The sequence below is a fragment of the Pleurodeles waltl genome, chromosome 5, assembly GCF_031143425.1.
Source record: "Pleurodeles waltl isolate 20211129_DDA chromosome 5, aPleWal1.hap1.20221129, whole genome shotgun sequence".
Classification (NCBI taxonomy): domain Eukaryota; kingdom Metazoa; phylum Chordata; class Amphibia; order Caudata; family Salamandridae; genus Pleurodeles; species Pleurodeles waltl.
This window is the reverse complement of record NC_090444.1, coordinates 1,427,380,439-1,427,405,973: the sequence shown is the minus strand read 5'-3', so window position 1 is coordinate 1,427,405,973 and position 25,535 is coordinate 1,427,380,439. Positions and strand designations below refer to the sequence as shown.

At 41.0% G+C, this 25,535-nt stretch overlaps 1 protein-coding gene across 6 annotated transcripts in view; it reads left to right on the top strand.

The window, feature by feature from the left end:
- Positions 1–25,535, top strand: part of FAM135A (family with sequence similarity 135 member A) — an 863,965-nt gene that overhangs the window by 188,611 nt on the left and 649,819 nt on the right. For all 6 annotated transcript variants that reach the window (XM_069235714.1, XM_069235715.1, XM_069235716.1 and 3 more), the window contains exon 2: positions 15,720–15,806. The gene's annotated coding sequence lies outside the window, so the exon portion shown is untranslated. The remainder of the gene's footprint in view (positions 1–15,719; positions 15,807–25,535) is intronic.

Genomic DNA, 25,535 nt, shown 5'->3' with positions numbered 1-25,535 from the left:
CCCCGACGGAAAAGTCAAGGAACAGGAGGAGTTTCTGACCCCGAAAAGCAGAAGTTGTGCGTATGACGTGAAAGGCGTGCACCCGCCTCAGGTGTTCATGGGAGTTAGAGTGCCATATCAAAAATTTGATATAAAATAGCTGGACACAATTAATGATATGAAGTGAAAGGATTATTTTCTCAAACACCTAATTTCTCAAGAAAAAGATGAAGTATGTTTAAGTATTATAATATAGGTTGATACTAAGAAAGGGAGAAAAATTAGATCAACTCTAATGAATATTCAATCACTATGCAAGATACTGTGTGGGTAGGTTTCCTAAAACGGGTATACACATGGTTCTCATAGACCATGATGTATACTGAAAAACATTGAGGAATTATAATAATTTCAGACCACCACAAATGCTTTTGAGCATGTAACACTGAGTGCACCTGTGGAAAAGAAGTGGGAGGAAGGATGGAGGAGGCGGGAAGGCTCACATGGCTAGTGTTGCAGGGTGTGTAAACTGCTGACAGTCCAGAAATTGATGGAACACACCAAAGGGGTTTCAAGACTGTATGTACAGCTACTGTCCAGGTTTCTTGATAGTCACAACTTTATTTGTCCCCAGGGGTATATTGCTAGTTCTAAAAAAAGTTGCCCCATGGAATATCATCATTGAGTCCTTTAAAGTGCATGGACAATTTATAAATCCAACGCTGTTCCTTTTCAAAAAGTATTTTCTCTAGGTTCCTAGAGTCTTCTTCCACATATTCTAAAATTATCCATTTCTTGTCATTCACAGTGTGGTTGTTGGTGATGAAATGTTCTGTCATTTTTGTACTGCTGCGTCTTCAGCGTATATTGCTCCTGCGCTCACTTACCTTGTCTGGTTGTCATCCCTATGTATTTAAGGTTGCACAGGCAGGTGATCTAATAAATCACTTGTTTCGTATTGCAGTTGGTATGTTTCTGGAGTTGCCAATGTGGTATCTAGGCCCAGATCAACTTCTTTTGTAGGTGAAGTGAGATGACATACGCTGCAATGGTCACACGGCTAGTGACCCATCACTGTTGGCAGCCTTAACACTTTTTCTATCATGATTACAGGTCTGGGGTCCTTCTTGGCCTCGTGTGTACCAAGGTGCCACATAGGCTTGTGGCTCTTTTATTGGAAAATAGAGGGTAATCCTATTGCCAAATGCCCTTATTTATGATTTGCCAGTTGTGTTCAATGATCTTTTTTTATGTTTGAGGCCATATTGTATGTGCTCACCCATATTAGTGGAAGATCAGTTTTTTTTTTTTTGTTTTTTTTTGTGTAGGAGTTTCTAGCAAGGCCTCACGATTCAGATTTCTTTCTCTTTTCTTGGTCTGCTTTATTATCTGTTCAGGATAATTCCGTGCCTTGAGCTTTTGAGCTAGGATATTCACCTGATATTTAAAATCCTTGAATTTGCTCCAGTTTCTCCTGAGATGGAGAAACTTGCCATAGGGTTGATTCTCCCGTAAGGGGCGTGGATGGAAGCTGTCAAATCTCAAAAGGTTTTTTCTTGCTGTAGGTTTGTGGTGAGTGTCAGTCTGGATCCTTCCTTCCGCATGAAAAATAATTGTGTCCACAAATGTGAAAGACTTTCTATCCAAAGTGTGAGTAACCCTCAAGTTATTGTCCTGGCAATTGAGCCAGAAGACAGAGGACACTTCTGTAACCCAATCTCCTTTCCATAACACAAGTACATAGTCTATATAGCGTGCCACATAGAGATTTTAGAAAATAGCGATTGCTCTAATGCAATATACATTTCATCTCAGGATTGTGGACATACAACCCCACTACACTTGGAGCAAATATGCTTCCCATAGATGTGCCATGGGATTGAAGGTAAAGGGTACCTTCAAATTCAAGAAAGATTTTAGTTAGAGCCAGTCTTGCACATTCAAGTACAAATTCCTTTGTGGTTGTATTTGCCCATTCTTCCCCTGCTAGTATCTCCTTTAAGACTTCAAATGTATTGTTTAAATGCAGACTCGTTTAAAGGCTGTCCACATCCAAACTCATATCTATGTTGTCATTTTCATCAAAATCCAAGTCTTTAATTTGTACCAGACCGTCCTTTGTATATGTTGGTGTTTTTTGTAGAAGGGGTTTGAGAAAATGATCACAAAACTGACATAAAGCCTTTAATAAAGAACCAAATCCTGATACTACGAATCATCCTGTTAGAGGGTTTCTGTGTTTATGAATTTTGTGAAGGGTTTAAAAGTAAGGGCTGTATGGATCTGTATTCATCAAAAATTCACACTTGTGTTTGTTAATCCACCCTTCACATTCTGCCTCATCAATCATATATAGTATTTCTGTTTTAAGTTCTAGGGTCGGGTCATCATGTAATTGTCTGTAGTTCTGTGCATCTTATAGTAATCTCTTCTACCTAACAACGTGGGGAGTTACTAGTTTTGTCCTTAAGAAAGCTGGTTGACCCTTCTGGGCATTGAAATGCTTGAAACATGTCCACCCTATTAATGTTGAGGCTCATTGCTTTCCTCATGACATCTCAGTGTTCTTAATCTTGCCCAAGACCTGGTTCAGTAAATTTAGTCTGTAGGATCTGTGAGGCATTTTTAACCTTAACCCACATCAACCCCCAGCCCTTATAATATGCAGTTTAGAAGTGCTCCTCTTACAAACGCATAGAGCTCACTTGATCACATTAGGTGATCTGAGTGGGGGTCCAACGATGAAGCAGTCCACGGCCGGTGCCTGTGGGTGAGGACCCCATGAATATTTCCAAAAGTATCCCATTGGACATAAAGAGGGCACTACTCTACCTGGGTACTTTCTACAAACATTGGTGATGTTTTGGAAGGGCACGCTTCCTTAAGTAAAAACAATTTTGTTATTTGGGCTTACCCTCCCTTGTGTTCATTTAGAATATTATAGCTGACAAAATTCCCTGACACTGATCTACTGCTTCCAATACTCCACATTTGCTTGTCACCATTATGCATATTAGTGAGAGAGCTAATCACTCTCCTATTTTAGCTCTGGGTCTTCTGATCTGAACAGAATGTTTGGTGTTACTTCTAACAACTTCACTGTCAATATTGGTTCAGTCATTATAAAATGTTCTATCCCTGCCTGAATAAGGGCCATGTTCAGTGGTACCCCTCTTATTTGCGGGTATTGTTTCTCTGGTGCTGTTGTGAGGCTCATGTATTTTAATGGTACCGTGGGAGTAGAAAAAAGCATTGATTCATCTGGACAAAATGTTATTGTCATATTACATTTATGTAACAGGTCTCTACCCAATACATTTGTAGGGATATGGGGGTATATAACAATGATTCAGAAATTATTGTATCCCCAATTTGGACTAGAATGTCATATGTATATGGTACTGCCATTATTTCACCTGTGAACCCCTGTGTGGCCATAGTTTTAATTGAAAAGCGCCAATCCTGGATCTCTGCATGATTTTGTGGACCCTGAGTCAATCAAAAACCTTTTCCTCAGTTTGCATATTTGTGCTGTTGGCTCCTGTTGGTAGTTGGAGGTCTTAGATATAACTTGGCACAATAGGGCCTCAGGTCCCGACCGTCATTGTGTCCCTAGAAATGGATTGCCTCCCTGTACAATCATTCCTCCCATCATTTTTTGGGGTATCACCTGGGGTGCAGGCATTTGCACTTATCCTGGGGCAGGAGGCAAGGTCTGCTGAGGAATTTGCTGGTAGCACATTGGCGTCCGTGGCTGTAATTGTGCCGCCAATTGCTGCATCAGCTGCACAGATGGGTGTTATTGACATGAAGGAGCTTGAGGACCATAATAACGTGTGCCTTGTTGTGGTTGATATTGATACTGCATATTGTTGTCTTGCTGGGACTTCCTAAAGCGATTTTCTGCTATAAGGTGTCCTTTCCTCCCACAATAGAAACATATCATATGTGACTAGGGACGCTGCAGGTATGGCACTATCTGTGCCGCAGGCACCACAGAGGTTGCATATAACTGTTGTGGTGCCACCATTGGAGGGACCGCAGCCTAAACTGCTTGAGTCACAGTATTCCCTCGGACTGCCCCTTCATTTTTTACCTGCTTTTTTAACTTTTGAGCTGCCAGCTTAGCATCATTGCGTTTATACATTTCTTTCTCCTTCTTCTTTTTCTCGTCTTTCTTTTTTTTTTTTTCTTTTTTTTTTTATTTTTTACATAATGTAAAATAATGCCTTGCATCTCTGGACAATTCTTAGTTTCAATTGCTGCTGCAGCATCTAATTTATTTTGTATATCTTCAGGCAGACCATTCTTGAGAATGTGAAAAAACATCCTACAGTTCTGAAAGTTGAATTCCCCCATTGCCATCGTCCACACCCTTTTCATCCCGTCCATATATTCTAAAACTGTCTTATCTTTCATTCTTTTCCCATTGTCTGACTCATCATACCTCCCACATCAGGGATATGTCAATACCTTACTCTCAACTGATTCCATACGGCCGTGTGTATATTATTAAATTCATCACCATCGCTGTTATTGCTTGTTAATGTGACCCTGTTGTTTGGCTGCCCTGCTGGTACTATATGGTGAAATATAGAAATAACATAGTCGCCTACAATGCTGGCAAGGAGGCTCTACAACTCCCCTATAGCCAAGACCACGCTATGTGTTGTTAAAAGGCGGCTACCCATTTGGATGCTCCTTCTAGTAATGGTGGTAATTGCTTTTGTAAGTTCTCCTTACCCATGTGCTGCCATGGAACATATACAGGAGGATTGCGACTAATACAATGTTGTATCAGTGGTAATACCTTCTGTGCTGTTTTACAGTTTCCTTGGGGTTGTCTACCACCATACTTTTTTGCGTACTATTGCCAGACACATAATGAGTCTCTCATAAATCAGTAATCCCATCCCATAGACCCCACACTCCCCATTATACAATCTTGAGATGTGGCTGAATCTCTTGTGACAAAGAACCTCTCCCGGAGCCAGGGAATAAATCTCTCTGGGTGGTCTTCAGTATAATCTGCTAAATCATTATTAAAGAGAAATACCTTAAATGAGGACTGCTCCCATAATATTTCTATAATATTAGGTGTCATACAGTACTGTTTTACTGCCTTGGTGACACAAATATTATTAGGACCAAAATACTCTTCTTCATACTCCTCATCTTTCTCACTGTCTTCTTCTCAAAAGGAAACATTTCCTTTCATCCTTATGCTGCCTTTTAAGTGGGTGAGATTCCCATGAGTACCTTCCAACTTCAACTTCTCCAATTCATTCTGTCTCCTTTTCTTTGTTTGTTTCCCTTTCATTACTCCACTCATATTTTCCTGTGGCTCACCCTGTTCTTTTGTTTCTCTATCTTCCAGTGACTTCATTACTTTTATCAGATAAGTAACATGCCTTAGCTAGGTGACTATTTAACGTCTTAACTGCTCGTTTTGCCTCGCTCTGGTCGACCTACAACTTCTCTCTGTTCAGCCTCTAACTGACGCCATTCTTTCCCATTGAGTTTGCTTATGTGGGTGCCCCCCCTTTTGAGGTGAGTTGTTCAACTCCTTCGTCAAACGTTATGAGGAAGGTACTAAATCTAGTCCCACTGACTATTCTCCCCATATCTCTGTATATCTAGCGGGGAATGAAAGATCTCGCTAGGAGCCCCATACATGGGCCTTAACCATGTAGGTAATGAGAGACCATGTACGTGGGTCTACCTCAAGGTCCCACCTGTCTCATATATTTGTATGTTTGTGCGTTCTGACATCTGTGGTCATCTCCCGGCTCCAGCTCCAATGTAAATGTGGCAGTGAGTTGATTGGTATATTTTTTAGGGCTTTCATCCTCTGTCTCGGTGTCTGACCCTTTTGCATTGCATCCTACTGTGTCTTTAAACACCTTGTCTGAACTATTAGGTTAATTTGTGTCTGATACGGTATTTAATGTATGTGGTAAGGGAGGTAGGGCTTCTCTCAGTGTGTATATGCCCGCTACTTAATTTCCTTTGAATATTCATATTAAGGAGGGGGTGTCGTGGATGGCAGAGACCAAGGAGTCCCAGGGGGTTTCCTTCCTGATCTGGTTTAAATGCCTGCTGAATGTACAATGTAACTATTTGTTTCTTTGATCGCTTTCCCTTTTATGCGCCATGAATATGCATCTGTAAGTGGCTGAGTACCACTGGGGCAAACGCTTCCTCCTTTGACCATAGATGCAGACTGTTCTGGGTACCCTGATGCGATTCCTCACACTGTTGATTAATCCTATCTGAATCTCGTATAATTAATTTTAACATATGTTGCAAAGGTGAAGACATTTCTGATACATTTCCGATATTCACTTTGGCACAGTACACATTAAACACAAAATATATATATATATATATATACACATATATACACACCTCAATCCGTAAATCATTATACAGTCGCAATATAACAATTTCTCATCAATGTGTTTGCAATATTGTCACCATCTTAGTGACATTTCGTTCCCGCGCCCCTCAAAATGATAAACAGATTATCTCTTATCATTTAGTCTGTACAGACACTTGGACGTTCCTGATCAAAAAGAAATATGACCAGACTTGCAGTCCGTCTCACAACCTGTGCCTTATGTACCTTCCAAGACCCTCAAGAGGGAAGGGAGAACAAGAGCAACTCTAAGACTTTGGAGACCGCTTTGGCTCACCTGTCTGTCCGAGCCGCCTGGCCTGCACTCCCTCCCCGATGGCAGATTTTGCATAAACGCTGGTATCTGCTTACCTGTATGCATGCTGATCACCAGAAGGAAGGTGAAGGAGGTAGTCCCTGGGTCCCGTAAGGTAGAGACCCAAGGGGTCTCCTAGTTGGCTTTGGATAATTTACCTTCCTCTGCCCTTAGAAATGATCACAGCCTTCCATCTTGGGTCATCAGGACTTTATTTTACGACTGGGAAGACTGACTGTAGTGCTGCATGCAAAGTCACGTACAAGGGAGAGTCTCAGACTATCTGACTGCGTCCAGTATTTATACACTTAAACAAGCATTGAATACAATTGCTGATGCACGTTACAAGCCGCAAGCACATCTGTTAGACATGTGATTTCTTTCTCAGCCTATATCTTTTACATTCATAAGTGACACCCTTTAGATGTATGTCACCCACCCAACACTCCTAGCGACTGGGGATGTACTGTTGACTTCAGATAACCTGTGTTTCTTGAAGCTGTTTGTGTTCTCTCTTTGCCTACACCTTGTGACTATCTATGTATTGAAACTCAGGTTGTAGCACATACTTTGAGTTTGTTTTAACGCTCATTTGGTTGAATGACACAAAATGGAGTCTCTTCACAAGATGGAGTTAAGGTTCTGTTTCTTATCTCCACAGATTGTAGAAGTGGAGGAAGGAGTTAAAAAGGTTGGACTAAAAGTTTTTATTGTTTGACCTTGTCTCACACATATTCAGACTGATGACATACACAAAATTCTATTTAATGAAATAGAATTATTTCTTTACATTAGGAAAAATGCTGTGTCACCAGTGTTTACAAATGATACAATGCATTGTTAAATACAATGAAAAGGCAGTTTTTCAGGCTAGGGCAGTCAATTAAAACACTAATGAGATGTTTACTAGAGCCAGTGAGATAGCACTTCCACTTCAGAGCGGAGTCTTTTGTCTCTTAGAACATATAGACTATGAAAACTGGCTGAAAACGGAACCAGATTTAGCCTCACTAAGAAGAGTAGCTATTATTATGTTGCAGGAGACGTGGCTGACTAATGAAATACAGCTTCCTAGATTTCAATATTCACAAAACAAACTGCACCTGTATGTATGAGCAGGTACCCTGGTGGGCTTGCTATACTAGTTAATCATGACTTCCCAAGTGAACCTAATGAAATCAAACGTATAACATAGAATGTCTTTGGCCTTGAGATAGCTCCGCATCTGATGTATCTGATTACAAATGTGTTTGTTTAATGTTTATTTCCAAACTAACACTGATTTTAAAACTGACCTGAATATTATGTAGCAAGGGCTGGTGCTAACGTTGATTAAATGTGGTAGACTAATCCTAAAGCCCTGTCCCCATCCTCTATTTAGAGCCTTCATTTCCTTAGAAGGCATCTAAGGGTAAATGCTTCAAAAGTTAATTTCCATTCCTTTTTCAGCTCTGGCTGAAGCCCTACTTTTAGAACTCCGTCTTCGTTCACATAATAGTATTGCTGAAAACGTAGATATCAACTCTATAATGGAGTTAATAAATGCTGAACCTATCATAGCAAAACAGTATAATACAGTTGTCGTCACACAGAGGCGTGCCAAATATTAAACAGGATGTATAAAATGTAGGCATCCCATTTTAGCATAAATGCTCCCACAGATATAAACTTAGATTTGACACTTAGAATTAATGCTGAAGCCACCTGTAGGTAAAGAATGAAAAAGAATGAAAAATGATGGTTACTTTCATAGGCACAGCTCTAAATAGTATTAAATGTTCTCTCACATATTTGAACTGGCTTGTTTTAGTATTAGTTCCTCTAGACCCTAGGGCCTCATCAGAAAGCCATTTTGGAGTATGTAAAGCAGTAATGCTACAGTACAAGCTTTTCTTTTTGTCATGGTTAAACAATTTCATGATCATTGGTTGATAAAAACAATTTTCAGCCAGCAAGATGCCTGAAGACAGTCTCCAATAACCTATTAGGCATATGCAGCGCAAAATGTAACTTAACAGTGGGTGTATGTCATTATGTACATTAAACAATTCTATTACGGTTTGAGGCAGGCTTCCAGAGGTTCTGCGCAGGTCAGATTCACCAAAATGTAGGACGTGCTCACAGGCTTACATACCCACCTAAAATATATATTTTTTTACATTTTGTTAATGTACAAGAGTACCAAGTGTACTCAGTAGAAAAGTATGTTTGATTAGTGTCTTGGTTTGCACTTTGCTGCTCTAAACCTACAGACAGTCTGTTGAGTTGAAACTCTGAAGGTGCAGGTTTAGAGTGAATGTGCAAACATTCCCATTTTACTTTCATGTGAAACAAGGATTTTCCTGTGACAAATTATCTTCTTCTGTACCCTTTGAAAAAAACAGAAGTGTTTGGAACAATATCTCACCCACTGCACCACTTATGCCTGTCTGGGAGCTATGGCTCTAGGGGCAGGACATGATTCTCCTTTGAACTTCTTGGCCTCAGCTACCTTGTACATTTAGGAGGTCTTGTGTCCTTGTGTCTGACAAAGCTTATGTCCAGGTCCACAAAGAAGGCAAGTTGCAACTATGTGTTTGTTAGGCAAACATCTTTGTGGCTATTGATTGACCATGCTACAAAAGAATTCCCTCTTCTGCATAGGATGCTGTATAACTCATGAATTGGGCTGTTCTTATGTCAGCTGTTATCAGCTTGTTATGTTTAGAATGAAGAGTCCGTTTACCATTGGTACTTGACTGATGGCTGCAATAGGAAACGTCTGAAATAAACTAAAATCTCTTATCTCATCCAGCACGATTCTCTTCTATTAGCAGTAAAGAACACAACAAATTGGTGATGATCTGCTCCCAAGCTTTGAACTGGCACAGCTATTCTTAAACTCCGTAAGGTCAGTTCATCTACGCTAAGCATCTTCAGCTTAAGTAGCAGAGATTTACTAATTGCACTGGGATTTCCATATACACATTCAACAACTATATGTACGCTGTAAAGATTTAATTTGAAACTATGAAAAAAAAATTGGCATTTGGCTCTAAATTAATTTATGCATTTGTTGGTTTCATATTTGCATTACTTTTGCAAGTTTCACGCAAACGTTACTTGCCTTCTCTGCAGTAATACCAATAACAGCATGGAGCATGGCCGGTCATTGTACCATGAGTTCAGTTCGCACTGCACCAGCCGAGAAGAGTTAATTTCCATGTGCCTAACTGGAACTGACCAACACATCCCTGAGATCGTTCATGTGCTGTGTCACACATTGTCTGCACCATGGTATTGTTTCCTAGCAACTCTTCTCAATCAGTAACCAGCCTGCCCACCTGAAGCATAATCAACACATCCCAAATGCATCCCGCTCCATGCCACACCTTATTAGTACCACATGAATGTTTTCCTAGCAACTGCTATCAGTCTTTATCTAGCGCCATATTTGCTCATACTCTTGGAGTCCATGACGCCCTCAAGGACCTTAGAAAGCAATGCATTAATCCCAATGACATCTGAACGTAAACAAAGCAATTGTGCCAAAGTGGAATGTCATGGTTTACAATCCTGATAGAAACCAAATTGACAGCCAGGACTATGGTCGGTAATTAAATGTATTATTGGTTTATTTTTATAAACACAATACTGTAGTCCACCAGACTGAGTACGTCATAATTTTGCTCAGATTACAATCTAAACTACTTAACACTAATTTGTTATTTTGCCAAGGATGACAACAGTAACAACATTTTGATTTAATTTTTCTTTAATTGAAACAGAAGTAAGACACTCTTTAATTGGCATATTAACACTCAACCTATGTTTCACAATTATTTACCACGGTTAATATGTCTCCTCCCTCCAGTTTTTTGCCTTTTCCTGGAGAAACTGAAACTTTGAGAAGAATGGATTAATGCATTTAAAATTTGCATGCTAGCTTCAGGGAGTGAAAGACATGCAGATGACCGGAAACAGGCTATCCTTATTACATTTTTTGGGAAATGAAGGGTTTAGGATTTATAACATGCCCGTATATGTGAATACGTAAAAAACAATCATATATTTTGGAAAGAAAGCTAACACCATATTTCAGCATTCAAATACTTTTTGAGAGAACAAGCTGTCAAATCATTGACACCAATGTCATGAGCCTCAACACCATATGAGTTTGTTGTGCACACCCCGAAATATATACAGATAGAATGAAGGCAAACAATCTATTATTAGGAGCATAAAGCAACAAAAAGAAAATGAGGAAACATGTGAATCGAATAACAGTGTTAGATTGAAGTCATGGGTAGGAAGAGGAAACAATGAAACTCTAGTGATACAAATAATTCAAAGCTGTCATCTACCAACAGTTGTAAATGATGTGGAAGTACATGCCATTGGGGCAAATATAGGACAGGTCCAGCCAGAAATGTAACATGTATGAAGGGTAAAAAAAACTGGACCACCCTGCTCAGATGCGTAGGAATGTAGGTTTTTATGATGTCAATTAGCATGTTGGATCATGTGCCTGTAAAAGGATTTGAATCTGGAAATGACTGATATGTACTCTGTTTGTTTAACAATGGTACCCGGAACAATACTATAGATAAACAGTTTATGCCTAAAACAGATTATGACAAAGAGAGAGAAGTGAAGATAAAGTATCTCCAATGTTTTATGGAAATTAATAGTGCTTGTTTCCAAATGCTAGTGGACTCTGGAGTACAGTCTACTATAATATCATGAGAAGTTTTAAAAGGGCCTGATATTTTGAGTCCTAAATGTTTGCATAAAGTAGATATAAAATTGAGCGGGTACAGAGGACACTATTTAGATTTGTTTGGATTTTGTGTTGCCACAGTTGTATATAAGGAGAAAAAGATTAGTGGGAGTGTATATACAGCGACGGAAGGAGCACCTATGCTGGGTTAAATTAATCAAGCTTCCTTGAGCATGCAATTCTAATCTGGTGGCCTGGAAAAAAATTGTGCTGGTAAATTCTCTGGTTGAATTGGAAGATATTGTCCCATGGTACCCAAAAGTTTTCACAGACAATTTATGAAACTTTCAAGGTTTCAAACATACGATTGCTTTAAGACAGGGTGCCCAACCACAGGTTCACAAAGTAAGAAATTTACCATTGGCTGTAAAACATGCGATTAAGACAGAATTGAAGAAACTATTGGATAGGGAGACAATAGAAGAAATTGAATTGTCAGAATGGTTGGTGCACATAGCCATGGTATGCAAACCAGATAATTAAAATGTGTAAAACTTTGTGATATAAATAATGCTAGATGGGTTGATAGGCATCCATTATCCAACATAAATGAGATGTTGGCCACCAGTGGAAAAGCAGATTGTTTTCTACTACAGACTTATTGTCCGTGTATCATCACATAGAACTACGTCAATCATCACAACATATGACACCATTTATAACACTGTTCGGGATGTTCCAATATAAACACTTGGCATTTAGGTTTCCATTTGCCTTTTTAGAGGTTGATGTTGTGAATATTTGAAGGTGTACATGGAGAATGCTGTTTCCAAGATTATATTTTATTTTTTTGCCAGAGTATAGAATGAACATGATTACAGATTAAGAAGGGTATGAGAGATTTTACCCTCAGCTTTACTATGAAATGTCAAACATCTAGATTTAAGTTAAACGGCGTGACATACCTACAGCATACTGCTGATGTTGATGGGATAAGACCTAGAGGGAAATTGATAGACATTATCATCATTGTCTTAGTAACCGATAAAAACAACTAATGAAATTCACTTTTGTGAGTCATTGATTTTTTTTCCAGGGTTGTTAAGAACTTCTCTGACCAAACTAAATCTATGAGAGTGTTTAGAAAAATAGGAAATCTGAGTGAAGTGAGGAATGTCAGTTAGAATTTATAAGCATAAAATAAGAGATTGTACTGGGACCCACTTTAGGATTTTTCCAGTTGTAAGAATTATTAAATCTGATGTCAGTGCCTGTGGGTTAGGCACTGTATTATCTCTAATTCGACATGGAGAAGGTGTAACCATTGCTTATGCTTCATGTACATTATCAGAAGTTGCACAACAATACTCTGTTATCGAAATTGAAACATTAGTAGTATTCTGGAATGAGAGGTACTTTATAACCTGTTTGAGGTATATCATTCATAAGAAGAATTGACCATAAGCCTTTCATCCATCTATTATCCACTAACGTTTCCGGTATGGTGTCTTGGAAAAACGTAAGATCTTTAGCGAATACAGAAGAATTTAATTTTACTATGGGATTTGCAGTGGGAAAGGGATAAGTTTTGAAAAAGGCCCGAATAATATTACTGGAGATAACTTGGAAGAATGGGTGGATGGCATCTATTGAATACATAGATATGGAAACCATAACATACAAGGCGTGGAAACAAGGTATTCAAGAGGATCTAGAATTGATGACCCCAAGCTACTGGGTTGAGGAAGGATGGCCCTTGCATGCAGATGGCTGGGAACATATATGAACACCAAGGAAATTAGCAAGGATGAATAGGGATCGAGAATTGGTTGTTAAATTGATACTCCCTGTGTGTTTAAGGCCTCGAGTAATAACGTTTGCACACCAGGGCCATGTAGGTAGAAACAAACCCAAAAATAAGATTAGAGAATCATTTTGGAGGCCATGCATGAATAGAGAAATAGGAAAACAGTGAAAGAATGGCCCATGTCCACCAATGGTGATAGTATACACAGAACATGTGTTCAACTGCTACAGCCAGCGAATATTTCTATGAGACTGTGGGTTAAACTAGCAATGAACATAATGGGCCTGTTAGATATCATAGGTGCCCAAAACAAGTTTATCATAGTGATGCCTGATTATTGTTCCAAATGGTTTGAGGTATCATTTGTAGGATAAGTCACTAGTACGTCTGTCACAAGATTCATGGAGAGGTTGTTCCTTAGCAAAGGGGAACCCTGAAGAAATTCTGACTTGAAATGGTTTACATTTATGTTCCAGAGAAGTGAAGGATTATTTGAAAAATAGAGATAGTGTACACTCTGAGAAAGCTGTGTATAATTCTAGGGCTAACTGTCTTGTTGAGAGAGTAGACAGAGTAATTAAGGAAGGTATTCAGTTGGCTTTAGCAAATGGAAAACCAGTTATTGATCACATAAAGCAGATTATGTAGTCTTATAAAACTAGCAAACATAGCCAAACTGGCTAGTTGCCATTTGAATTAATATGAGAAAGAAAACCTAAATTGTCAATTTCCATGGGTAAAAGTAACAAATCTGAGGTGGTGGATGGTGAAGAATTGAAGAAGATACTAGGCAAACAGGAATTGCATGAATTTGTCCTTGAAGAAGTGAAACTGGGTGAGGATATCCAGAATGCCCTCCATGTGGGGTGTTGAGAACAGATTTACATGCGTCTAGTCGAGTCGCATGGGTGGTGCGTTGTGCCAGCCAATGATTCTCTGTAGCAGGTCTCGGGTGAAGCCCTTGATGTCATCTCCCCCCACCCCCTTCGGTATTCTCTTCATATGGATGTTGTGGCTCCTGTTTTCTGTGTCTTGTTTTGCCTGCAGTTGTCTGTTGGTCGTCCAGTGTTAGTATTCGTCGCCAGAGCATCTCCTGTTCCTCCGACCTGGTACCCAGGGAGCGTTCCACGTGGTCTACTCTTTCAACAGGATCTGATTATTTTGCACACTTCCTGGAGCTGTGCTTTAAAGTGTATTTTGAGGGAGCCAATCTCAGTGCATATTTCCTTGAGAAAGCTTTCCACATACACACAATGGCCCAAATTTCCAGGAGGTGGTGCAACAAAGGTTAGTCCATGGGAGGTGGGCAGGGTCAGACTCCATGTAGACGTTTGACTCTGGTCGGTGACGTCTCAGTGGCCCACTGCCGGCACTGCGCCTGGGGAGGCCTCGGGGGAAGCCAGTGGGCCTGATAAGGTGGATCCTTGGCCCTGTCCTCCATAGTGGGTTCCCTGTGACTTAGGCCGCCCGAGTGTGCAAGCCCTGATTATAGCTGTGCCAAAGGCTCGAGGTCCAAGGTACATCTGCAAGGTGCGCTATTTGGTAGGCCTCATTCTCATCCTATGATGTTTTTTCAGGGCCGCGTATGGTATAGCTGCTGCTGAGGTTGCCAGGGCCGATCTCAGTGGTCCAGAACAGGGGGCCGGGTGGTATGCCCCATGTTTGGTGATGATTGGGCCTGCAGCAGGTTCGCCGTGGCTCTCTGTTGGTGAGGCATTGTACTGCATCCCGCATTTGCGTTGCGGGCTACAGGTGGAATGTTAGGGCCCCTTTTCGCCATGTGCCAATAATACATGGAGTTGCCAAATCTCTTCCGTGAGGTAAGAGGGTGGGTTGCTTCTGGTGAAGGGGGTGAGGAAGGGGAGGTTGGGGTCCCCTGTGTGAGGCCTGAGCCTTCCATGCGAGGGCCCCACCAGGCACTCATGGTGTCGCTAGCGTAGAGGGTGGCTGCTGTTCCAGGGGTGACAGGACCCTACCAGCCCCATAGGTGCTGCTTCCTCGATCTCCCAGGTGCTGTCTGTGGGAGCGCTAGGTCTTCTCAGAGCAAGATATGTTTGGGGCATTCTTAGTACACAAGGGGTGCATAGACTCTTCTAGGTGATAGTAAGTATTTGTTGTTGCTTTTGTTATTATTATTGTTATTATTATCATTATTATTATTGTGATTGTTGTTATCATCATTATAATCATTATTTATAATCAAGGTAAGTCACAATAGGCATCAGAAGCTAAGCTCTCTAAGTCAACTGTAGGTTGGCATTCCCTGCAGAATGGGTAAGCTTTAATATCCTTGTTGGTTTAGAGAATGTCCTTTTCCCATGATCAGATGAGCAAAAATTAGGTAAATATGCAAATGAAAAACAATAGAGCCTGTTCACTAATTTATGTGTTTTGCCTTAGTTCGTAATTTTGACTGAAGCTTTGAAGTAGAAACTTTTAGAGGAAACTGATCAGGATTTATTTCGATGCTTGACATGTCTGGTGAAATACTAATATTTAAGGCATTGCTCTTTTTTTCTAGGTGCAGATAAATATTATTTTGACAGCAATAATGGATAACTGGATGGGGTCCCAGGATGTTCAATCTTTGGAAATGGGGTCACCAGAGGTAACAACATTTTTTAATGGTGTCTGTTAAGAGAAATATTTCTTGTTGCAAAAAATTGGTTTCTTGACGTTCATTGAAGCTTAGTATCTTATAGGGAATCAGTATTTTTGTTGTTTTACTTTAAGCCAAGTATATGTTTTTAAAAGGATCTTTGACATAGTTAAAAACAGCTAAAGATTTCTCTAGTGTTCCTCTTAAAATACAGGTTACCTCTTGTGACATGTATTTTAACAAGTGGCAGACACCCTGCAGTCAAACTAAAAGAAAAAAATAAACTCCTCGCTCTCCAGGTGTGCCTGTAAAGGCCCGCCCCTATGCAGACATTTGTGTTAGTTGTCTCTTAGGAGGCAATCATCCATCCTGTGCCTTCTTACTCAGGATGGGAGTTCTTCTTACTTTTAGGATCTGTTTGGGTTTGCAGACAGGGTTCAGCTAACTTTGTGTGGGACTTGTCCGCTGTATGTAGCTGGTTCTTGTGTTTGGCCTGTCCTTCCCTAGCTTTCTGCTGGGCTTGAGTCTGGGTTTATGGTTGATTTTCTGTTTGTTGCTGTTAGTCTTCCTTGATGGATGTGGTTCCCTACTCTGCCCAAGAGTGGGGCTGAGTGTGGCCTTCCATTGTATGTGGGGTTAAGGGGGGAGCACTGCTAAAGTCCTCATAGTTGAGATGAGTGCTCCTTCCTTCCCGGCCTGGAGTGTGTCTGGATATTGACTTCACATTATGCTCCTTGCTGGGGTTGGGGCTTATGAGGCCCAGCCCAGTGTTCTTGTCCTAACTCTTGTTCGGCTTTGGTGTACCCCTCCTCCTGTTGTGCCTGTTCTGGTTTGTGTGGTGCTGTTCTGATGTTTACCCTACCTGTCGTTGGTCCTTGGTGTTGCTGTGAACCCCTGTGATTTATATAGTGTTGCCCCCTGTACCAGAGAAGTCCTTTCCCTGTATGTGTCCTGGCATAAAATAAAAAAAATCCTGGCTATCTTGAAGGAAAGATTCAGTACTGTTAAGGGCACAGAGGCAAGCATTATCACAGTCTTTCTGGCATGGAATTGTATAACCCACCCAGGATTGTCAGAGAAAATGTTAACATTGTATGGTATAAGTACTCCTATTTTTGTTGCTTATAGTGTGTATGATAAAGTTAGTTGTATCCTGCATTGACTTTAGGGGACATCTTGTAGACCTAAGGACAGTGAATTTTCAAGATTAGTAGCTGTGACAAGAGTCTAAGAGGTCAACTGTAAAACACATTTAAAAAAGAGGAATTACTGTTTCTTGAGAAATGTTTTATATGTTGTATATGAACAACTATGTATATTGGTGGACTCTTATTCTGTTCTTACTACTAATGAGAAATTTAGTCCTTGTTGGTTGTATTGTTATGGTATTTTTAGGCTGCTGGATAAATTAAAAAGAAAGTAAGGTGCATAATCCTCTCATCTGTCCTTTATAGAATTGAAACTTTTCTTGACAATAGCTAGGAGATTTTACATTCTTTTTTTCTGAACTGAAAGTTGTACTTTGCCTAGGACAGCCCCTCCTAAAGCTCCATTTGTTCACAATACTAATTGCCATCAGCAAATTATGTCTCATTCATTATACACAGCAAACATTACAAAATACCAACCTTTAGTATAGAAAAGAATAAAGATTACCATGCCAGGAAAATGCATTTAATCTGGCACTGTTACAAAGGCATTTCTTTAAGATTTCAAGCTGGCTGTGTCTTTAGCTCTTCCTACATATATAGCTATATGCAAACGATGGCCAAAGGAGAAAGAAAGATAGCTGGTGTCTGGCCAACAAGAACTTCTATAGAACCCAACTCTTATTCAGCGATGGCTAAACCACAGCTTGCTGTCCACAGAAAGACTTTATTTTGTCTCACTTTTTGCAAAAATAGCAGCTACTCTTTTTTTTTTTTTTTTTTTTTTTTTGTTTAATTACGTTTCACTGTGCATGGTTTACTGTCTATTGGAAATGGCCCTTTTGCAGGGTTATCCCTAAACGTTTTGCCTCTGACCTCCTGTGTTTGATCCTGTGCTGAATTTCGTTTTGCTGGCTTTAGGTCTCTGGGCACTGTACCAGTGCTGACTAGTGCTAAAGTGTAAGTGCTCCCTGTGTAAATTGTATTGGTGATTGGTTTAGCCATGATTGGTGTGTTTATACTTTACTAGGGACTTACTAGTAAATCAATGTGTGTGCCCAGGGCTTGTAAGCCAAATGCTACTAGTAGGCTGCAGCTCCTGTTGTGCCTCCCTCATAAGTAGCCCTGTAAACACATCTCAGACCTGCCATTGTGGTGTCTGTGTGCAGTTTAAAACTGCCATTTAGACCTGGCCAGTGCACCCACTGGCCAGGCCCAAGCCTTCCCTTTTACTACATGTATGTCACCCCAAAGGTAGGCCCAAGGCAGTCCCATGGGTAGGGTGCAGTGTATTTAAAAGATAGGACATAGACTGGTGTGCTTTAAATGTCCTGATAGTGAAAAATGATCTTAGAAGTATTTCACTATTGCAAGGCCTGTCTCTCCCACACGGTAACATGGGGATTGACTTGAAATAACTTTTAAGGTGTAATTTTCTTTTGGGAGCAGATAGAGATATGGAGTTTGGGGTCTCTGAACTCACAATTTTAAAAATACAACTTTTGGTGAAGGTGGTTTTTGAATGGTGAGTTTGATAATGCCACTTTTAGAAAGTGGGCATTTTCTTGCTTAACCATTCTGTGCCTCTGCCTGTCTACTGGATACACATCTGGGTGAGGATGACAGTTGGGCTATTTGTTCATTCACTCTAGAGAGTCGCACAAAAGGAGCTGAGGTGTTCCCTATATTTCCCAATAGTTTGTCACCAGGCTGATGGGTCTTCCTGAGCTAAATGGTGGGAGGAGCAGACAGTTTAATGTGACTAGGGCTTTGTCTGTCCTCACACAAAGCAGTCTTGAACCCCCTTCTCTTTGAAGTTCGCCTCCTTCAAAGACAGAAATGGGTATAAGTACTGGACCTCTGACACCACATAGTTAGAGTCCTTCTGGACTGAGGAACTCTGCCAGGAAGAAAAGCTGGATGTAGTAGTAAGGACTGCCACTCTGCCTGTTGCTTTGTTGTGCCGGTCCTCTGCTTGCTGCTTCTGTCCTGGGAGTGAAAGGACTGGATTTGGCTTTCTACATCCTGCTTCCAGAGGTTCACCAAGGGCTTGAACTGAACTTACCTCCTGTTAAGAAGTTTCAGGGACATCAAAGACTTCACATGCCAGCACCTGGTCTCTCTCGCTGAGAGTCCTGACTTGATAAGTTGTGCCAAATCCAGTTCCTGGGCCCATGGAAGGAAGTTCTGGTGCAACAATGAAGAAACTAGTACATCAACTTCCAGAACAACTTTGAAACTTGTGCCGCTTTCTGCCTCATGCCTCTGCCTGCACCAGAGCTGTGGTCTCCGCTGAGTGCAAGGACTACGACCTACAGCGCAGGCTCAATGCCACAGCAGCGCCTCCGGACTCCCGCCACAGTGTGAGTCTAGAGTGCTGTATCACCGACACCCGTGGTACCTGACTTTGTCTCCGCCACAACTCCTGTGGTGTGATCGCGACACTGTGAAGTCAACGCCTCGCATCTTGACCTGCTGGATTCATCTAACCCGTCTTGCCCGTAAGGAACCAATGCCTCGGCGCTAATGTCGCATCACCTCCTCTGCACCCGTAAGGAGCCATCATTGAGGTTCCTTATAATAAACAGTTTTTCTAGTGCCTATCACGTCGTCTAGGCATGTTAGTGAGTTGCAAGCCTTAAGTGTTAAACCCCCTTTTACCACGTTTCATGCAGACAAGGTAATTGTCAGGACCAGGGTTGCTTTCCTGCTAAAGGTGATTAGTCCTTTTCACCTAGGCCAGTTTATCACCCTTCCTACTTTTTATCCTCCTTACCATCCTTCTAAGGAGGAAGAAAGGCTGCATCGCTTGGACCTAAAAGGGGCTTTAAGTTTCTGTGTGGACAGAACACAGGAGCTGAGAGTGGAGGGTCAGCTGTTTTATTGGCTACTTGGACAAAATGAAGGGCAAAGCTGTTCACAAAAGGACATTGTCCAGATGGGTCATCCTCTGCATAAAGATCTGCTGTGGCGTGGCAAAGAAGGAGCCACCTGAGGTTCAGTGCTCATTTCACCAGGGCTAAGTTTTCTACTTCTGCTTTGGCTAGAGGTGTGCCTCTTCTTGATATTTACAAAGCGACAACTTGGGCTTCCCTCCACACTTTCACAAAACATTACTGTTTCGATTCAGAAGAGAGGAGGGATGGTCACTTTGCTCCGTTCATTGTTACAGAACTTCTTGGTAGAGCAGAAAGGCACCCTCCTCTGAGTGTGGGACTGCTTTGGAACTCTATTTATAAGGTGAGGAATCCACAGGTAGGTGTGTCCAACAGAAGAACAAGTTACCTTTTGGTAAACCTTTTTCTGGTGGATACAGTATCTACCTGTGGATTCCTCACTGACCCGCCCGCCTCCCTGTTGCCTGTCTGAATGTACCAAGAAGATATCTGTCTGTATATAATTAAGATGAATGTATGTGAGATATATATATTTGTATGTGTAAATTTATTGACATTTTTGAATTGGGAACGCACTTGTTGTTGTGCTTGTGGTGTTGGTGTTCAACCGTTTGCCTCGAGAGCATGAAAAAAAGTGGGTGAAACAGACGTCAGCACACTTCTTATGGCTCCGATGACCTCAGACAGTCACGTGCTGAGCCATACTATTGTTACGTCCTCGTTGACGTGGAGAGCTATGGAGAAAAGTTTCCATCGAAGGCTGTTGCAAGGGGATATTCGTAACGTGAGGAATCCACAGGTAGATACTGTATCTTTTTGGAACCGTGTGTTCAATTTTTTGGTTTATACAGTATTGGGAGCTCCACACACGGGACCAGGAGTCTACCCTCCAAATATCCCACACTCCGCCCCTCCTGTTGTTGTTTTTTTGAAGATACTGTATCCACCATAAAAAGCATTACCGAAGGTAAGTAACTTGTTCTTTTGGTTTACTTGCCGGTTTTGTCCAAATGTCTTTCATTTTGTAAAATGGCTTTATGCATCTGATTCTTTGAGGGGGAAAAGAACTACCCATGTTACTGTGAGGTCAGGGTCACTCTTGACTCTGTTGCAGCAGATATGCTAATATGAGAATATTCTAATGATTCGCATATACATACTAATGAGAAAAATGACATTTGAAAACTAATAAACAAAAATAATGTGTAATGTGCAAAATGTTTGCTTAAACGTGGAGACGCGAGGAGCTGCCGAGGACTGGAACTGGAGAAAGGGGCCTTGAACTGTACAGAGTTCAAAATGAGCTCTGCTAGAAATTCTGCAAACTCACCAGCGGACAGTAGACGATCAGAAAAAAATTATACAATTATGTGTAGAGTAGGCTAAATGTACTTTACCAGAACCACTAATTAAGAGCTGAGGGCAAAAATGTTGTTACCTGAAGAGCCGAATGATGGTCTCATCGACAGAAGGACCAATCATGTTAATGGAACTTGATGCTTGAAATAACATAGACAAGCGGTAAACAAAAACTATAGGTTAGAGTCATAACCCCTGATAAGGTTGACCAATTAGCAATTTGTGGGACGGAATGAGAGACCCTAATAAAAAGTCATGACACGAGAGGAGAAATCAGAGTGGAGAGGCGAAAGTTGATGACATCAGGAGATTCTGTCCGAAGTACTGAAATTTGGGCTTGCTCCTTGTGAGCCTGAGCCTTGCTGATGACTGACCTGGAGACGAAGACTGATTCGTTGCTGATCTATCCTGGATAGGTAGCTATAATTTGACTGACTAATGTCTTCTTTTTCCTTCTAGGTACCAACTGCGCTGCTTAGAAATGTTATTCTCTTTTAGCTAGATTTTTCCAAATTATTGGTTTTGACTAAAATTGTTTTACGCATGAAGGCCCACATGCTAATGCTAATCTGAGATAGGTAGGCTGACAAGGGTGACTAAATGGTGACTTTGACACAAGACTGACTGACTCGCATTGCTCAATTATTCAATGTTCATGATTTTGCCAAGTCTAGGTTAATGTTGAATTGCTTACTATTAAAATCTTGATGAAATTATTACTCATGTTGCTAATAAAAGTTTGATTAATCATGGATTCATTGAAAATAAGGTTCTGATTAGGCTTGTAATCAATCGGGAATAAAACGAACTAACCTTCTTGTGAGTGATGGTGGTTTATTATTAGACTAGATTTTTGGTATTATTTTGTCTGGTTGAAATTATTATTGATGCCTTCCACTGATCACCGCTTGGCTAGGATACTCTGTGCGATTCAAAAGATTCATCGACCTATACTCGTCCCCTTGTAAGTTTACTTACGAAGGACAAGCCGCGCTAGCAACTCCTGCTTTCACAATAAAGAAATGGTGTATATTTTTTCACCAGGACTGCTTTTAGCTCCCATTCGAGACCTTGCATTCTCTAAGATGTACTTTTTAATGGACACTTTGGCCCCTGGTTATGTTTTTTCTGAAGGTTGACTGCTGGTTGAGTTGCTTAGTTACCTATTTATTGATTAGAATAAGGAAAACATTAGCCATGCCGTGACGTGAAGACGCCATTTCGTGATAAAAGACTAAACTAAATGGCCTGGATTTGGCAAGGGTGGAACAAAAATATGAATAGTTTGAAGTGAGAGACATCAGCCAGATGTGATGGAAATGTAGTACTTACATCCTGTGTAGCTGCAGGTTCAGCTATATCGTTGTTTAATACTTCCTAGTAATTTTATGCTAACCAGGGCTAGGCAGGTCTCTTGTTCCACGGGCTTTTTTCCCAGTAGGTTGGAGGCAGATTTTGAACGCCTAGGGCCGCTCCTGTTGCTTCTTAACACGTTTTCCAGTTGCCCGAGGTTAATTGCTGTAGGGGAGCAGCGTCAATAGATAAAGGGATGGGGGAAGGTAGAGAGGAAGAAATCAGAGAGACTAGAGAAAGAGTGAGAGAATAGGTGGATGGAAAGAGATTGCATGAAGATACGAAGGGATTGGGGCTGATTTGAGCATTTTTGCCATGTCTGCTTTTGGTTTCCCAGTCCATCCCTGATGCCAACATATGCTTAAAGAGTGTTCGTCCATGATGTGCTATATTTATCATAGGTCACATTCTTATGTCTACACGATACAAAATAGAAAGCTGGTTAATTCTTCTTAACACGCTTATCAGTTCTTAATGTTATTAGAGGTACCTGGAACTGATGAGGCAAAGGTTGGTTCTTTTGAACACAGCCACACCAGTTCTTGCACAACCATAATGCACTTGCACATTAGAATCTACCATTTTTTTAGTTTCTCATGTGAATTGTATTTGGCCCATGACATAAAATATTTTGAGACCATACTTTTGTTTTAAGTGTCAGGGGTGTGGAATTTATTAAAATATCTACTTGTCCAGGGGACAGGTTGCTTCTCAAATCTACTTGTCCTGTAAAAAGATCTACTTGTCCCTTTGGTGCCATGTAAGGTGGCGACAAATTATGGCAGCTATCTCATTATGTAAGAACTCTGATAATAGCCTCTCTGATTATGCCAGGGCTACTACCATAGTAGGGCTTGAATGCTTGCAATTTCAATCCCTACTGTAGCAATTTCTCTGATTATGCCAGGGCTACTACCATAGTAGGGCTTGAATGCTTGCAATTTCAATCCCTACTGTAGCAATTTCCTTATTTTGCCACCTTTCTGCAGATCTGCATACTGGGGCTGGAGGAAGCAGTAAGCAATAGTTCCAGGGCTGGAATGCCTTTGAGTCTGCAAACCTACTAACCTGCATGTTTGAAAGATTTTCACCAGCTTCTCTCTAATATTTTCCCATAATAAGAAAGCTTGGGCATTTACTCCTGACAATGGCTGAATTAGAACTTCTTCCAGGGTTGGGAAGAAAGTGGCTGGAGGGAAAATGAACTTGCAAATGCTCAATAGCTTTTCACATGAGCAAATCTACACATCTTATTTACCCATGCTAAAATACAGTTCACAAATATTTTATAGGGGTACGACATATACCATGGGTGCACTTTTGTGACTTTCTTTAAGAATTTGGGGCCACATGTAGGTAGGTTCAGATTTGCGACCCGCAAATTGCGAGTCAGAGCGACTCGCAATTTGTGAGTCGCAAATCCGAATGTAGGATGGTGTCCCTGACACCATCTGTGATTCGCAAGGGCTTTGCAAATGCCCACCTCATGAATAATCATGAGGTGGGTCGCAATTTGCGACCCCCTTGCGAATGGCGGCCCTCACAGGGATGGTGGCCTGCTGGAGACAGCAGACCACCATGTCTGTGACTGCTTTTCAATAAAGCAGTTTTTTGTTTTTTGTAATGCAGCCCGTTTTCCTTAAAGATGCATTACAAAAACAAAAAATGAAACGTTTTATTTTTATTTTTTCAGAGCAGGCAGTGGTCCGCAGGACCACTGCCTGCTCGGAAAAAATGTTTACAGTGACATTCACAATCTGGAAAGGGTCCCATGGGGCGCCTTCCCTTTTGCGAAAGTGTTAGCACCCATTTGAAATGGGTGCAAACTGCAATTGGTTTGCGCCCGCGATCACAAAACAATCTTACGTTGCACTGCGAGTCGCAATCAGCAAGGGAACACCCCTTCCTAATTGCGAGTCGCAAAACTGGGTTTGTGCACCGCAATGTGCTTTTTGCACGTCGCAAACAGCGAAAGTCTCTGTTTGCGACATGCAAAAAGCTACCTACATGTGGGTCTTGGTCCCTAATTAGGTCTGGTGTTAACAAAGACATTTTGTTTTTATTAAACTTCTATTTCTCTCTCTTTCAGCTGGCTTTACTGTGAGTGATCACATTCTGTTCTTCCACAAGGAGCATATTGCACACAAAGTAGTTTTGTTCAGTGTCAGGAACTACAGTGGCAATCAGTGACGTAATGAAACTGGAGGGTGCCCTTTTGCAAAGAACATGGAGGAGCCCCCTCTCCAGACTCCCTCATGGCAGGTGCTGTGCTGAAGGGGCCCCCTGGAGGACGGCTGCGGGGCCTTTGTTATTCTACTGGTGGCAACGTGTGCTTTTAGAGTTCAAAAACTTTTTGGGGGGTTTTGCCAGTGTTTGTTACAATTTTGAGGGCCTGGTAGCTCCCACAACAATAAAGTGTTACAAAAGCCATATCAAAACAAGACACGCATTGATGAAACTAAAAGACTTATATAAATATGTCAGATCAGTTGGCTTTGTCAGTGTTTGTTTATTTTCATGCTTCCCATAATCGTGTTGAAAATGGTTACACTGATTTTCCATGATAAATATTTTTGGGAAATACTAGTATGCATCAACACATTTTACTAAATGACACTTCATTTGCATCTAATCAGAGAGCATTCTGGGAGCATTATACTTAGCCTCATAGCCTAAACTTTTCAAACATGTGTATACACTTTTTTTTTTTTTTTTGTACTGGAACCAATGTCAGTAGTGAAGTGTGACCTTAAAACATTTATTTACAGCACTCATCCTAATAATGAAGGCTTTCAAATAATGAACCATAAATACAAGTTCGAACAGCGTTATCTTTTGGAAACACATTACCTCAACTGCAGAGAGTTCCACTCTCTGTAAACAGGCAGGGTTGGGCCTACTTGTCCCAAGGACAAAGTAAACATAAAAACTTGTTGCCCTTGACCCCAAACAAGATGTCCCGGGCGTCGGGCGATAGGAAT